Here is a 16254-nt window from a genome sequence, read left to right as displayed (position 1 = left end):
AGCTGGCTCCGTTTCTTTTGGAGTGTTGAATAACTCTTCAAATACCAATGGGCATGAGCAAGCCCAGTCTAGGAAGGGAAGGAAGATAGGAACATGTTTGGATGCAATCCATTCTCCAGAAGACGCAAATGATGAGGGAGCAACCTTCTCACAAATAAAATCATAGTTTTGTGTCAAACACAGTGTCAAGCCCAAGGACTGTCTTTCTTTATGTCAAAAATGGAAATATCCACCAGCTGCTGTGTGGTCTGGGTACCAGCAAGTTGAAAACAAGACCCTGGTCTCATAAACTGCATGGGATTTATGTCTTGTGGGATCCAGCTCCTAAACCATGTCTATCCACAAGGCGATAGGTGATGTTCAGCCCTTGCTCTTGACTGGTGACTGTCCACGAAGAGCTTTTTCTAGTAAGGTCAAAGTCAAGAGGTGTCTGTAAACGTGCTAGTCCAGGAGGCTGGTAAGAGTGGGCCTCTGCCTGGAGATGGCATGTCTACCATAGGGAGGAGCTGAGCTATAAATCAGTAAAAAGCCCATCCAGCTAGAAAAAAGAAAGTATTAGAGATTAAAATCATGAGGTCACAGTACACAGGTTTGCTGTGAATGTGCCAAACCGGAACCCTTCTCCACCCCTGCACTATTTCAGTGGGAAATATTCCTCCTCTGCCTATGTGAAACATTAACTGAAGCTGCAAGTTCCTTGGAGAAGACAGTGAATGTAAAAGCTTCTTTCTCCCAGGCTCACTCACCAGGCTTCTCTGTCCAGTCCCCATCTCCTTCCACAGCCAGTTCCCTCTTTACTGGCTTTTCTTCCTCTTTGTAAGCTCACCCCTTCACCTGGGCTGATCCCTATCACCAGTGGTCTGAGCTGGCTCCTCATCTCCCCGCAGAGATGGGAGAGGAGGATATCCTGGCCATGCAGTCGCTTCTTCAGCCTATATGTCACCTCTGCATTGACTCCAAATCTGCATCTTTGACTACCTGTCCCAAACCAGATCCCCCAAGTCACAGTCTCACATGAAAATTTAGATCCTTCTCAACTTCTCTGTCACTTCTTCCTAATCCCAAATTTCCAGCTACCCACTAATCCTTTCCCTTTTCCTACTCCTGTCTTAAACATTTCCATGTTGAATTAAAATGTTTCTTTCTTGGTGCTCCTGGGAGTCTGGGTCACCCAGAGCAGAGCAGATACCAAGTCCCAACCCTCGGTTCCAGCACCAGCCACAGCTCTTCATCATTGGGAAAGTCAATGTTTGTCCCTGCTGTCTTCAACTGGAGCCGACATAGAGGTCTGGTGGATTCGATGCCTTTGCAATCAGGTTAGCGCCAGGCCCTGGTTAGCACCACACTCTCATGACTGTAAATGGTTTGAGCACATGGGAAAAAAATGAAAGGTTTGAGCAGGCACAGTAAGGACAGGCTCTTCCAAGACGGTAGCTTTTTGCACAGAAGAAGCTTCTGTAGAGCAAATATAGGTTTTTTTTTCTGAGAGCTTAGAGATTGGTCAGATTTGGGCAGACTTTTAGAAAATGAGAAGAGAAATACAATTGCTGCAAACACCTGGTCTGCTAAAATATAAGCTCCTCTTCCAAATCCAGCAGCTCTTTTTTTACCCAAAATGTTGCCTTTTTTTTTTTTTTTAAACCAGTGCAACAGTCTCTTTCGTCTCCTTGTTTCAACCCAGGAATGAGTGAAGTTTCCAAGAATATGTCAGCAGGAAGCTGAACATCAGGAACATCACTACCTTACAGCTTGAGTTTGCCAAGATCTTAGGACCTTTAACCAGGATCTTATAAAGGAAAGTAGCAGGGAACCTCAATAACAGGCAGAGTCAGTGAGCTCTGAGATTTGTAGTTGAGGGCTGACAGGAGTTAGGGAGCAGAGGATCTGAGACAGGAGAGGTCAAGAGCTCTAGAGCCACTCAAAGTGTTTTGAAGGCAATGCCAGGAAGAGCTGTGTATGGAGTTGGATGACTGAAGAAGAAGGAGTCTTAAGGCAGCAAAAAAGGATGTGAAAGGTGGATTGGATATCTGTTTCTTCATTATGGGAACTGTGGTTCAGTTACGGGTAGAAGTGGGTGGAAACCCCTTTTCCACCTCCCCAGTGAAGGAGAAAATCTCTAGTAGAAGAGGGGAGAAAATTGGCATGGAGGAAAAGAGGCATACATGAAGGGAAGAGAAAGGCAAGATGATTGTTTTCCCTGGAAAATATGGTGCTTTAGTTGAGCTAGAAGAGAAATTTACTGCAAACTTTGATAACTGAATGATATCACTACAAAGAAATCCTATAAACCATTTTCACCCTATTGTACAACTTCATCTAACCTACGGCAGAGGATGACAACTCAAACAGCTGTAGAGCTTTCTGACAAGATTCAAATGTAAATATCTGAAGCAAAATAATCTGGACAGATGTGATTTTAGACAGATTTGGTGTGCTGTAAATTTGAGACAATTAGAGTTAGGATTAAGTTTTAAATGATGAGACAATTTAATTCTGAGCAAGAATTCTGACATGGAGGAAATACTGAGATTTAACCTTCTGAGAATTTTTATGCTCTGTTGAACAGAAGAACTCAAACCATATTGGCCTGTTTGGAGAATTTAGTTGTAACTGAAGAAGAAGCTAAAACCAAGCCATTTCTCATTTTATACCAGACCCAGAAGGGAGATAATCCAGTGGTCAGAGGTTAGCCTGGAATTCAGACCTGGATTTACTTCCCCTGTCTGTGTAACCACGCAGAAGTTTGGAAGACTTTTAAATGTCAAACTCCAGTGAAATAAAGAGAATTAGTCTGGGCTTTAGTTTCTCTGGATGCAATTTGGACTGAGTAAATGCAGATGTCTATGATGTGATAAATACTTCTTCACAGTCAATGGAGAGGAGAAGCCATTTTGTAGGTCACGATTCAAGTTTCCCTAAAGTTGATGTTTAAAATAGGTCAGATGAATCACTGAATAATACTGTTTCTCTCTATTGTCTCTAAAAGGAGCTGAGGGCTTTTAGCTCAGTTACAGGAGAGCAGAACTTTCCTGTTTTGGAAAGGTAGCCGACAGCTAAAACTGTTAAATTTGGAAGGTGCTCAGACACTGGTCTAGCAACATCAAAGTACTATAGATAGATTTGAAAGGTCAGCCTGGAACATACTTCATTTCCTCTTGAAATTCAAAGGGATTTGAGTCAGATGTGAGCTCCACAGCACATCTTTAGGACTTCTGCCCATCTCTGAGAAGCGTTCTGATTTTCTGGGATCCAGTGAAAGCCATTGATGTGGGGGAGGATTGTGAAGTCCTCAAAGGAAAATGCAAGCCCTAATCACCAGGCAGACCTGAGATGGCCCCCAGCACAGTCCTTCCTTTTGCCACTTGACTTACTTACTGTGCCACAGGCCAAATAAATTAAGGAAACTATAACTAAATGCAGTACTGAAAAAAAAAATAAAATTGAAATTGACCCTGATTGGCCATGCCTAGCTCTGCACATTTACAGGGATTTGCATCTTTTCATTGTATTTTGTATGTTCACTTTTCATTCCCACTTTCAATAGCTTCTCCCCTTCCTTTCTTTGCAAAGAGTGTTTGTTTTATGCTGGCTACATCACTCTGGACACATGGCCCAGTATCACATCACCTGCTCTGGAAACCAGCTTGAAGTCAGGAAACCTGTGCTTCATATCTCATTCCACTTTGGTGTTCTGATCCTCTGACCACATCAAATGCAAGCAGAAACCACCACATGCACCAAAAGGCATGCCTACTTCCACCAAATCCCTTCAGTATTGCTTCAGGAACAGAAAAATTGCTTTGACCTTCAAAGAGTTTTTCCTGGTTTTGTCGCACCATTTGTAGGTGCCTGCCCCTGTCTCAAATCCCTGGGACCTTTACAAAAAAGGCCTCTGTCCCTTCCTGTCTACTTGTTTCCTCTCAGACGCTTTCTGCAGCATTTAGCTACTAACTTTTTTCTCCTTTTATGTGTGACCTTTCCAAAGCCATGCAAGATATTACAGCACAAATCTCAAAGCCACAGTATGTTCTGCTTTGGCTGGGCAGCTCATAGCACTAATTTTTCCCTCCATTGCTTCTTATCTTCCCTTTCACCTTGCAAAGTTCATATGCGTGTTGTCGTACAGGCTCCTCCAGAGCTGATGCCGTGCGCTGTTTTAATATGCTGTGAAGCCCCCCACATTAAAGATGTGTTTCAGGATAGTGCTGTAGTACTGAGCAAGATCTGATGCTGTGTTTGTGGGTGGAGAAATTTCCCCACCACCACCTTCAAAAGACCCAAATCACATGAAAGGTTGTTCAAGGTTGTTCTTCGCAGTGTTGCAAGACTGAGGGAAATACAGAGCCAGGTCTTTTGCAACTTTCAACATGTTTGAGGATCCTCAAGTGCAGAAAACCTACAATATCTGGGTGACTCTTATTCCAGGAGTTTGGGCAATAGGATCCTATTCATTTCCACAGACACCACCTTCCCATCCAAACTCACAAAAGTCACTTACCTATTTTTCCACTGCTTTCTATGGGTTTGCACCTCTTGAGCTCTGAGCACAGCTCCACTCCCTCTCTTCCACTGTTTTCTCCACATGCTTCCACATCTCCCTTTGCCATAACTTTCTTCCCTGATAATTTCCTTCTCATGCACTGTACTCCGTTGCCTGTAATTCACCTATTCTTACCTGTGAAAAATCAAGAGTTATCCCATCTTTTTTATTACCTCGCCTGTCATAAGGAAGGAAGATGACACCAACATGCTATGATGCATACTGAATGGGGATCCTAAAGGAGCCAGAGAGAGAGCATAGGGCTTCAGAGCTGTCCCAAACTGTTTTCCTATGATAAGCTCACCAAAATGGTCCAAAAGGTCTTTTGAATGCAAGTTTCGTTAGGCCACGAACAGCAGGCAATGAAAAAAGGCTCCTACATCTCTGCTGGCCCTCATGGCATGTCTGGAAGCAAGGTGTCAGCTCACTCAGAGACTTTCTGAGCTGCAGCAAACTACAGAGTCCTTGGTCATGCTTTCCTTTTCCCTCCTGCTCCTGCCCCTCTCACCTCCCTCGCAGTTTCTCCATGGAGCTGTAGGAGCCCAGCTCTGAGCTGGGACACTCTCCTTGCCCCTTGTCTCCTCTGCTTGCCATCTGGAGACACTCAGTTGCCTCCAGCCAATGGATAATTTTCTATCCACCTGCTCTGGTCACTGAAAATATGACATGAACTGGAGCAAGCAGACTAGAAGTGTCCTGTCCTTCACAAGCACATTAGGTGATTTTGTCCTCTAGGCAGGAGATTTGTTTTCCACCCTCTTGGTTGCTCCTGGTTCCTACCTCGACATTTGCTCTGATGGCAGTTCCCGAGCCTTTTCCCTCTTTGCAGACTGTCACTTGGCTGTTCTGTCCTTTTTCTAGTGGTTTTGGGGAATTCTAAAAATTCATAGAACTGTATTTCCTAAACTGCACAGTGTGGCAGCAGGCCTGGCAGTGCCTTTGGCTTTTACAGCTGCTGGGTTTTTTGCTTTTTTTTTTTTCTTGCAAGTCTTAGAAAAGTCTTAAAAGTCTCTCCTGCTATCATGTCTTTAGTAGCACTCTAATAACTTTAGAATCTCAGACAGTAATGGCAAAAAAGATTTATTTCATCATCTAGTTCATCCTTCTGCCGTTGCACAATTATTCCCAGGGGAGCACTTCAGGCTCCCATCCAAAAAGTTTTTATGTTTAGCTTCAATCTCAAAAGCAGTTCTGCAAGCATGATAGTGCAAGGCTCATTGTCTGCCTTTCAGCCATTTCAAAAATTAATTTGCCCAAAGTACAAATAAAAGGTTATTTTTTTTCCCCTTCCAACAGTCAGGCCCGTAAACTGTTGGAAACATCAAAGCCAAACTGCATTTCTTCTGGCTCTAACTTCATTAGCCAGAAAGCATCTGCAACTGGAAATGAATCTGCAGCTGTGTTGATGGTTTGCAATCCAGGGTTAAAAAGCACTTCACTTTCTCATAGTTCTGTTAGCACTTTATAGTAAGTGGGACGGGAAGAGAAAGAAATCATATTGTAATTAATATGGGTAATAATGTTAGAAGAGTGATCTTTATTGAGTTATGTTTGTATGTATCAGTATTTCAAGGAACTCCATTTTTAAAAGGCTGCTTAACTCTGACAGTCACTTTACTTAAGATATGAATCATAATTCATTCAGATCAAGTTTGTTTAGACACACTGACTTCATTAGTGCTAAAAGGGAGCAGGGACAGGTGATTAACACAGCTCTGTAAGGCAGGAGACAGACGACTTCTCTTGAGCTACCATGGGAGAAACTACTTTTTCTTGTCTGTGCCTCTGTGACCCTTCTCTGGGGAAATACCATTTACTGATTTGTGTCTTTTGCCTTGTAAATGGTGCAGGTGATACAAGGGAGCCACAGGGGCATAGGTAGCCCCCAAATCCTCATTTTGTTGAATATGCAGAAAATGTACAATACAGTCACCCACGCTGTCCTCGGGGTATGAGCCATTTTATGGGATATTCACCCACACTCACTCACTGGGCTAGTGTTCATGGTTATTGAATGTATTTTCAAGAACTCCAGACATGTGTAGTGACAAGGCTCACATGGCCAGAAACAGTAAAAATTACTGCAGATGCAATGTGTTTTTCAGACCCTTAAGACAGATTAACCTAGAGATAAGTAAATGCCGTGCAGAGGCTTTCCCACTGCTTTGATCAAAGAACAGGTTTTTGAATTCCTTAATTAAAACCCACAGGTCTGTTATTCCCCTCATCCACCCATCATCACACTCAGTTCAGCCAAAAAGGCACTGAACCTGGAAGGTCACCAGATTTCCCACTTTCCCTCTTTCCATCACTTTGCACCCAGAGCTTGTCGCTGTGGGGTTAGTTTTGCTCAGGGGGTTTTAAGCTGGGAAAGTCCCTTGTAAGGCTCAGCTTTTGGAGCATGGCTGGCGTGAGGAAGAATGGCAGGGCTGGGCTTTTGTACCAAGGTTGGAAGCATTAGCTTGGGCACAGCCCCATGGCGGGATTGCGCAGAGAGGTTCACAATCCCACGCTCCTTTTTGCCATTAGAGGCGCGATGTGGCCAGTTCGGGAGGCCCGTCCGCGTCCTTGGGATACCTATGCTGCGTTTGGTGGTGACGGCTCAGGTTTTGCAGGGTGGCAGAGGGAGAAGAGGACTCGGATGGGGTCTGGGACTGCTCCGTCGAGGGCGATGCTCGAGCTGTGGGCTGCAGGCAGCTCCTGCCCGGCTGCAAGCAGCTCTCAAGTGCTGCTCAGGTCCTGATGATGGGAACCTGAGACTTAAAAAACAATTTTGTTTTAAAACAGTCTGTGCCCCTTGGAATGTACTCTCTCCTTCTGGGCTGAGCATTTGCAAAATGTTACTTAATAGAGACATAATGTAAAATCCCAGCTCCAGACGCACTCGGCTCTTGGTCCAAAAATAATCAAAATCTGAGGCTGGAACCACATGCCAGTTTTGCAACTGGCTTCGTGACAGCAGTTGAACTATAACCACAGAATCAATCAGCCCAGCTCTTTGGGAGGTTGAAATCCAGGCCAGATTTTGAAATCTGGGACCTCTCTTTAGTAATTTACAGCATACACAAAGAAATTCAATAATAGGCCTGGTTTAGCTTCCCTAAAACCTTTGGGTCGGCAAAGAAGCACTTCCACATGTTCAGATCTATTGGATCCCTCTGCTCTCTTTACGGTGAAATCCTTGCACAGCATGAAGTGAGACAAGTTAGTATTTTCCAAACTTTTTGCATGGATTTTAAACTAATTCTCCTTCTTCTCTCTGAGGAGGGATGGGTCCAAAAGAAGAGGGTTTTAATGAGCAAGGAGGCAGCTCTAAACACGGACTGCATGTGACACAGTGGAGCAAGTGACATTTCTTTGCTGATCTTGTTGATGAGCTGTTTAGTTCTGGGTTTGTTTTTGCAGCAGTGGATCTCTCTCCCCTTACCTGGGACTTCTGGGACCTTTGTCCTGCAAATATTTCAGAACCGTAAAAAGCTTGAAAAACAAGAGTGACTACAGGATATTAAATGCTTGTTGCTTTTAAATGAGCAGATGGTACTCTTACCAAATGCTATCATTTTGGCCATATTTTACTTGTGCTGTCATTTTCTGATAGCTTATTTTTACTGTAGAGTAGAAAAGGTCTGTGAAGCAGCTGCCAGCAAAGTGATGGTAACTGGATAGCATCTTTACATTTGAAAATTTTCTTAAATTATATGCAAGGGAAGACTATTAAAACATGTTTGTCTGGAGTTCAGAAGGTATTTCATGCAGGGAATTGTTCTGCTGCAGCCTACATCTGCCTTTTTATTAAAACACAAAATTAAATTACTGTTAAAAAGAGTACTTAAAATGTTATTGGAACAAATTATCGCCAGATATCCTGAGTGTTGTGGTAGTTGTGCAGTAAGGCACAGACCTGGCTGCGCTGCACATCTCAGCTTGTAAAGAACGGGCTGCTTTGAAGCTCCATCTCAGCATATATACTAATGAAATGAAGTAGTGATGAATGTTTATATCTGCATGGGATAAACGTGATGAGAAGGACTGGCTTTTAGAGGTCAAAAGAAGGTCCATGTGGAAACGCAAAGGATGCCATGTGGAATATTTCATTTCAGATATTCTTAGCAACTACCACTTTTCAGTGCAATGTTTCATTGTCTGGAGGTAAGAGCTAGGGAGACCCTCTGCAGCTCGTGTGAGAGGTCATAAATCTTCCTGTTGGAAAGAACAGCTACTAAGAGTTTCCCACCCATCTTTTTATTGCCACTAGCTCTTTCTGAAAAATTTTCAGCCTTATCAAAACGCCAGTTATCATTAGTAATGCTTTGCTATTCAGATACGCTTTTCAGGTGATGATCTACCTGCATGTCATACGAAGTGACTGTCAGTTGGTGTTGTACACATATTTAGTAAAGAGTAATGTGCTAAGACTGAAAGCAGTTCTGAGAAATGAGCCATTACAAGCTTACCTTATTGCTGGATAAATTAGGCTATAAATGGCATATCCAAAGTTCCCAAATCTGAATTTGACACTGAATGGTAAGAATGCCCAGGTCCTTTTGTCTGAGCTGAGCTAGAAGAAACCATGGAAGTGTATGGATGTGTGTATATGAAACTGTTTTTTTGGTTTGGGTTTTTTTTTTTTTAGTTTGTATATAACATACAATTTATCATGACATAACACTCTGTTTTTAACCTGACTATATCTGTATATAAACCCAAGCTTTCACTTAACCCCTTTCTTCAGAACTTAAAACTGGAAGGAGTGTTGAGTTGGCTGGCCTGGAAACCAAATCCCTCTTCGTCTGGAGAACATCCATATGTCTTTAAGGTGCTCCTGAAGGTCATCTGTCTTGATTTGACTTGCAGTGAGGAGACTTGTGCCCAGTTGCCTTGCTCATAGGACACTTGCCAAAGCTGGGAAGGTTGGTGAAGCAGAGTATGGAAGGCGCTCTGGGATGCCTGCAAGAGCTGTTGTTAGCTACTCATGGGATCCTCATGTGTGGGCCAGGTATATGATATTTAAGTGCCTGCTCAGGACCAGTAAGAGTGGAGCTGCTCCACGAGGGAGGACAAGCTGGAAGCTGAGGGTGATCCCAGCATGGGCAGTGCCATCCCTGACAGGGTGCAGTCGCAGGTGGGCCAAGAGCAGTGACCAGCTCTGTTGACCATCCCGTGGCCATCAGACAAGGCAAGGTCTGGGGTCCATCCAGACAGCCTGGTCAGGAGCAGGTGGAGATGGGGCCAGAGACAGGACTGGAGACAAGGCTACTTACAGCATGGGTGCAGGGAGGTCACGTTGGTCAGGTCAATTAATTAAGGCCTATGATTGGTCTGAGGGTCATGACACTGCTTAGCAAAAGCTCGCTCATTAGCAAGACAGTGTGGCGGTAGGCAGACCCTGCTCTGCAGGACAACTGCGCAACAGGCAGTGGGTGCTATCATATAAATCTCTCCCTGACCTTCACACCTGCTCTGCTTCTATGACTTCTAGCCCTGTCATCTTGGCCCGAAATCTCAAAAGCCCTGAGCCAGCGTCCTCGAAAGTAGTTTGGATTCTTTCCAATGGTTTCAGTTTTGTTTGAGCCAGCCAGTTACTGGGGCAGACTCTTCCTGGTCTCCCAGCTCTGCTGCTGACCATGCTACTTTTGCCACCCACTAGAAAGGCAGTCATCAGAGGAGAGGTTTGGGTCGGGTGACAGCCAGGGAAGTTGGCTTGCAAATGGCTGTAAGGGAGTTCAATTATTAGAAATTAAACCCACGCCATGGAGAGATTAAAACAATTCTTGCTGCAAGTGCAATAAGGTCTGTTAGCCAGAAGGCCCTGCTCTGCTTTTGATTAATTCTTGCTCTTTAATTAATCCTTTCAGTTTATTATCCTTCTTGGAACTTTTCTGGAATAACAAAATGACAAATCTCGGCAATCAATCAAATATGTTTTCGCAGGGCTGAATCTGCATCGGATTGTGTTTGACTTTCCCTGGCTTCAGGGAGAGCGGTAGCAGCCGTGCCCCGAGGGAATAATCCACGTTATCCTCTGTGGGCTTCCCAGGGGCAGCAGGCTGACCTGTGGCTGGACCAGAGCTTCACCCAGTGTTTGTGAGGGAGAGGGTTTGGGTTTCTGCGGCACCGGTTCCCTTTTGCTGCTGGGGCTCCCTTTGTGCGGCTCCTTGGCTAAGGAAAGTCCCCTCTCAGTCCTTGAGCTTGATAAGTAGAAGGGGCATTTTTTTTTTAACAGGAAAAAGCCACTTGGCTCTATTTGTCATTCTTCATTAACCTTATCTTGGTCCCTCTTTATCCTCCTTTCTCCCATTTTGCCTGGCCACTGTAGCTCTTAATACTTCCTCTCTTGATAAAGTTGTTTTGTTCAAAGTGTATTTATATCATTAGTTTCAACTGCCTTACTTGGCAATGTGACCCTTTGTGATCGGCTTGGTTGTTGTTTTCTAAGTCTCAGTCCGAGGGGCAAGGTTATAAAAATGTCCCGTACATTTGGTGAGGCTCACCCCTTCCCAGGAAATGTTTCCAGGCTTTAATCTGTGCCTTCGCAGATCGTCCCTGCGGCATCACGTGAGGTCAGTGCGGCTGGGCTGCACGGCGGGGCACATATTCCTTAGTGCTCAATTCTTCAGCCCTGGCTCTTAAGGAAGCTGGACCCCAGGAACAGCAGAGCAAAAAGCAGAGCCGAGGAGCCCTGACTGCCAGTTGTCCCCCCCAGCCCCTTGATTTTCTTTCATTTTTCAACACATTATCTGGCTATGCTCGGTTGAACGCCCTCGTCATTTTATATACTCTTCGATGTCCTTTACAGCGACGGTGACGCCGAGCGCTCTGGGTGTTTCTGGTTATCAGGACAGCCTTGCTTACAAGCAGTTGCAGCATCTCTGCAATCTCTTGCTGGGCTGCAGGCGCCCGCCTCCCCCTCTGTCAGCATTCCTCAGCCTTTCGGACATTTAACTCTGAGGACTTCGGGACTGATTTTTCCCTCTCTTCCTGTCCTTTGTTATATAGATTAGATATTGCAGAGAGCTTTATGAACATAAGAAGCCCTTGATTTCCAGTGTTAACCCACAGAGATTTAAAGGTCCATGTAACAAGAGCCAGTGATCAGGCTTCTGTTACAATTTCCTATGGAAAAAAGGTTGCGAAAATAGATAGATAAATAAAAAAAAAAAAAAAAGAAAGAGAATCAAAACCCGAAGAGTATTTAAAAATATTTGGAAGCTTGGGGCAGTTCTAAGATGTGCCAGGGGAGGCTGCAAGGACTGGTAGGACAGTGTTTGTGTATGTTTGGTTTCCAAGACTGGCTTTCATGGAAACAGCATCATGGAAAGTGGTTTTGGTCAGGAATCTCAATACCTTTCATGCCAGCACAGTGCAAGGCAGATAGCCCAGGCTGTCGGTGTTAGGGCTGACTCCATTTTCCCATGGTTGGAGTTCAAACTTCAACATCAGGTTTCAAGTCTGTTACCTGTAGACACAAGGCATGGTAAGGTAATTCTTGCAGCTTGAGAGTGGCTTGTGTTGTCCATGTGGACAGAAGAAACTGTTCGGGCATTTTGCTTTGAGCTAGGGTATTCACCTCTGGTTCGAGGGTACTTAGAGAGCCTCAGTTTCCTTGCTGTGAAGAAACAGATGTGCAAGGGGAAGAGTGTGATGTGCACAAAGGAGTAGGCTCTGTACGGAGTGGGTGTACCTGAGACACAACTGGTTTAGTCACAGCTTGAGATATCTTGACTACAGTTACACAGGTGGTCCATATTTTAACATCTGGTATGGGATTCAGTTACACACTAAAATACATAAGTGCTGGTGTATACATGAGGTCTGTGTCTATGCTCCCTTTATACAGACCATGGAGCCTTCAGCATAATTTGCTACAGCTTAAAGGAGTCACCTGATAGTCAACTGAGTAATTTCCAGGCTCCATCGACTATAATTTTATTTGAGGCACCATCCATATTTACTATGATGAGAACATGGTCCGTAGTTCACATGCAGACACGTACAAGTAGGTACTTGAATCCCACCCCAGTTTCCTTTGCAGTTAACACCTCTGGTGCCTGTCAACTTCTTGGAAATTTTGTAGGAGTCAAAATTAAAAGCAATGACATTATCTTTTATCAAAGTCCCTCAGAATGGAATTATCTCTTAGGCACCTGAGTCTGAAAATCTTGACCACTGTTGTTATTCTCAGATTTCACCCTCTAGACAGTTCGGTTTGTCTGGTTCTGGATATGGAACAGAAACCTAACACCAAAATATTTCTCCAAGCTTTGCTGGCTTCTCCATGAATACCATCATGTGTGACTCATGCTCTTTGGCATGGATGAGTAGCTAGATTTAAAATATGGTTTTGTACTTCTTTTGATTTTCAATTAAAGCCTAATGGAAAAATATTATTTATCCCTGCACTTTATGCATTAAACAATACACTGACTTGGTTGCAATAAAAAACTACTTAATTCCCTATATTGAAAAAAACCAAGCGTGTTTTTACCAAGCATTTTTAAGTCTGAAAAATCTGGGTAAGTTTCTCATTAGTGCAACCTTTTCTGATTAGCCTGGGCAGGGGAATACTTCTCTGCTGTCGCAGTGCCCTAAAGCTCGGCTTGTGCTACCTGAGAGGGTGTTTGGGATGCATCTCAGTGGAGATTAGCAGGTGCTATAAAGCTGCTGACCTTTTAAACACTAAAGTGAAATCTGAAATCTCCGCTCGTAAGTATTCACAACTTTAATTTTCAGGCTGTGTCTTTAACCTTGTCTTTAATTAGACACCCGGGTAGTATCACAGCAGAAATAACCCAGTGTGTCAGCACCATCGTAGCCTTCAGCAGTAGACGCAGATGCTGTCTGGCAGCCCGGCTTCCCCCAGCACTTGCATTCCTTCTGTGTGCACTCACCTTCCCCCCGGTATCTAACACTTCACCCCGGGCTCCGGTGGTGGAATAGGGAAAATCATAAAGAAATTCATGAAGAAAAACACAAACTCGGTAAAGTTGCAGCCAGCACAGTCAGAGAGAAAAGGAGATGAATGCTTTGTCTGTACTACACGTTTTCCAAACCCAGGTCAGACAATGTTGGGTTGCTCACCCTCCAGAAAAGGAGGTTTGTCATGTTGCTTTTCACTACTGTGCCCTGTCGTCATCCCAGCCAGTGCCTCTGACTGACCTTAGGAAAGCCGCCTAAACACTTTCTTCTTCAGTTCTTTCTATGTACAGAATTATCCTTTCCCCGCTGCTCTTCGCTCTCTCCCCTCAGGTAGACCAGCCAGGCAGAGGAACGCAACCTCAGCGCCGTGCTAACGTGGTCGCGCAGCCGTCGGGTCAAAGCTGGCTTACGTCCACCTGCTCTGAGCCCTGGCAAGCGAGTTCACGGCTGCCCGAGGTCTCCCAGGCAGATTTATCCAAAATGACCTAGCCTGAATACTGGAAGTCATTAGTGCGGTGCACCGTGCAGGTTAATTTATCCTCCTTCGCTGAAGGCAAATGGTGTGTGAAAAGGAGGCTTATTATCCGACTTTACTGACAGGACATTCAGCTATGAAATACTTCAGTCTCTTCAATATTAATCTCCTTGCTATTATGGGGATTGCCTTGTACTGTAAGGACTTGGCACAATGCTTATCTCAGGGGGATTCTTACCTGAATTGCTCTATATTAGTGCTATTGTAAAAGCGATGATTATAATACAAAGCTTTGGAAAGAATAACAACTTAAATGCCCCTTTTTTCCATGTTTAATGGCATTTCCCTCATTTCCTAATGTTTAGGGAAATTCAGTTTTTTTCCTAGTAGCTGGTTTTAGCTTTATCTAGGAAGTTCAGCTTTATGTAAGTGACATTGTCCCAGCGGAAGGACTAGTTAGATCTGTGTAAAGGATGAGTGTTTTGAAGGAAAATGAAATGCCTTCCTCCTTTGCCTTCAGATGGTGAATATTCCTCAAAAGTAAACTGGAAATATTTTAATCCAAAGATGACCTTGCAGCTGAGACAGAAACAATTGCTTGCAGTGACGGAGACTGAGTCACTTTTTGACAGAGCTGATCCGGGCAGGAAGGGTTTGCCTAATTTCCTAAAGGTGCTCAGGGACTGAATTTGTCTGATCTCCTCTAATAGCCAGACTCTGGTGAGGAGAAAAAAATGCTTCTTTGTTTTGTCTTAAGCTTAATCTTAGTTTTTTGTTATTCCTGAGATAGCATCACTGTCTCAGGAAACTAAAATGGACTTGATCATTGATACTGGAATCTGCCTGGGAGCCAGTGGAGACATCTGTGTTGATGGAAACCCAAAGCATGGGGAAAGCAAGCTGAGTTGGACTTGTCTTCACATTCAGATTCAAACAGGGAATCCCAACAAGTCAAATGGGAGGTCATGAAGGCCTCCCCCGGTGACCCTGCATGGGTCACCGAGGCCTCATCCAGGAGGAAATAAGGGAATTTCCTAGCTTGCCAGAGATGAAGTAAGGTGCTTTTAGAGACTGTTGTCTTGCAAGTTCTGAGAAGGACTCCAAGTTTCTTCAACATGGGGATAGCGAGGAGGCGTGTGCTATGGAGTGACGTGAGGTCAGTGTCAAAGTGAGCTCTTCAAAGCATTTCACCTTTTTGACCAGCATCACTTTACTCTTGCTTGGGTTCATCTGATCCACTGTTGTCTGCAAGGTGATGTGCAGTGATGCTGAGAGGAGCGTGGTTAAGAGTCATCACTTGTTGGCTACGGCTCTGGATTCACAGTCTCAGACACCGGTGTCACACTGATATGAAGGAGAGGTACAACCAGGGTGCGTATTTCCCTGACACCCTCCAGGCAGGAGCCACGGTTTCAGCTGTCACCTCACTGCGGGAGGAAAATGGTTGGACCAGTGCAGTGCCCTGCGGGCAGAGAAAGCCCCTCAGAAAGGGCATGCAAGCCTTAGAAGAGGCTACAACCATACAAAAATATTTTTTTTATGCCACTAGAGCAGTCCCTGTGTTTCTGATGAAGTATTACATGTTTCCAGTTAGTTTTGCTACTGTCATTCTCTGAGAAGTCACCAACTTCCGCACACAGCAAAAGAATGAATAAAACTAAAAACCATAACCTACAAAGTTTCTGAAGATGCTTGAATAGGTTTTTTGCTGGTCCTGGAAGAGACACCGTAGTCCCAGCTGTGGAAAGAAAAGAAGCATCAGGAAAAAGTCACATGGCAGCTCATAAACAGGAGTTTGCCACGCACAGACCAAGGTAAGGCAAAGAAGGACCGATCACTTTGAAAATGTGAACGGGCTATATTACAATGTTTATGAGAATTAGAGGTACAGACAGAAACTGAGCCAGCCAAACTAATGGCCAGAACTGAGCAAAAATTTAATATGGCATATCTGGGCAAATGATGTGTAGCTACTATTCTGTTGAACCCAAGATGTCAGCTAAAGCTAGGGAAGTCTTAAAGGGAACAGGATGAAGGCTAGGAGCCAGGTGGAATTTTTTTTATCTGAAAACATGCAAAACTTGGGGATTTCATATGTGGTGGCTATTAAGTGACTATGGAAACATGTAAACATGTCTGGCCCTTGCTTATGCAGCAGACTGAATTCCTGCGTCTACGCAGGACCTTACCAACTGACTTGATTGACTAAAATAAACTTGCAGTGCTGCTTCTCCTTGCGAGCTCTGCAGGGACAACACGTTCACAGCATTAAAGTGGGTTTCTGGTTTATGGATTATAAACACAACTGTTTATGAAAGTCCAA

Source organism: Aquila chrysaetos, chromosome 19 (genome assembly GCF_900496995.4).
Source record: "Aquila chrysaetos chrysaetos chromosome 19, bAquChr1.4, whole genome shotgun sequence".
In the NCBI taxonomy this organism is placed as follows: Eukaryota; Metazoa; Chordata; class Aves; order Accipitriformes; family Accipitridae; genus Aquila; species Aquila chrysaetos.
This window is presented reverse-complemented; position numbering follows the sequence as displayed.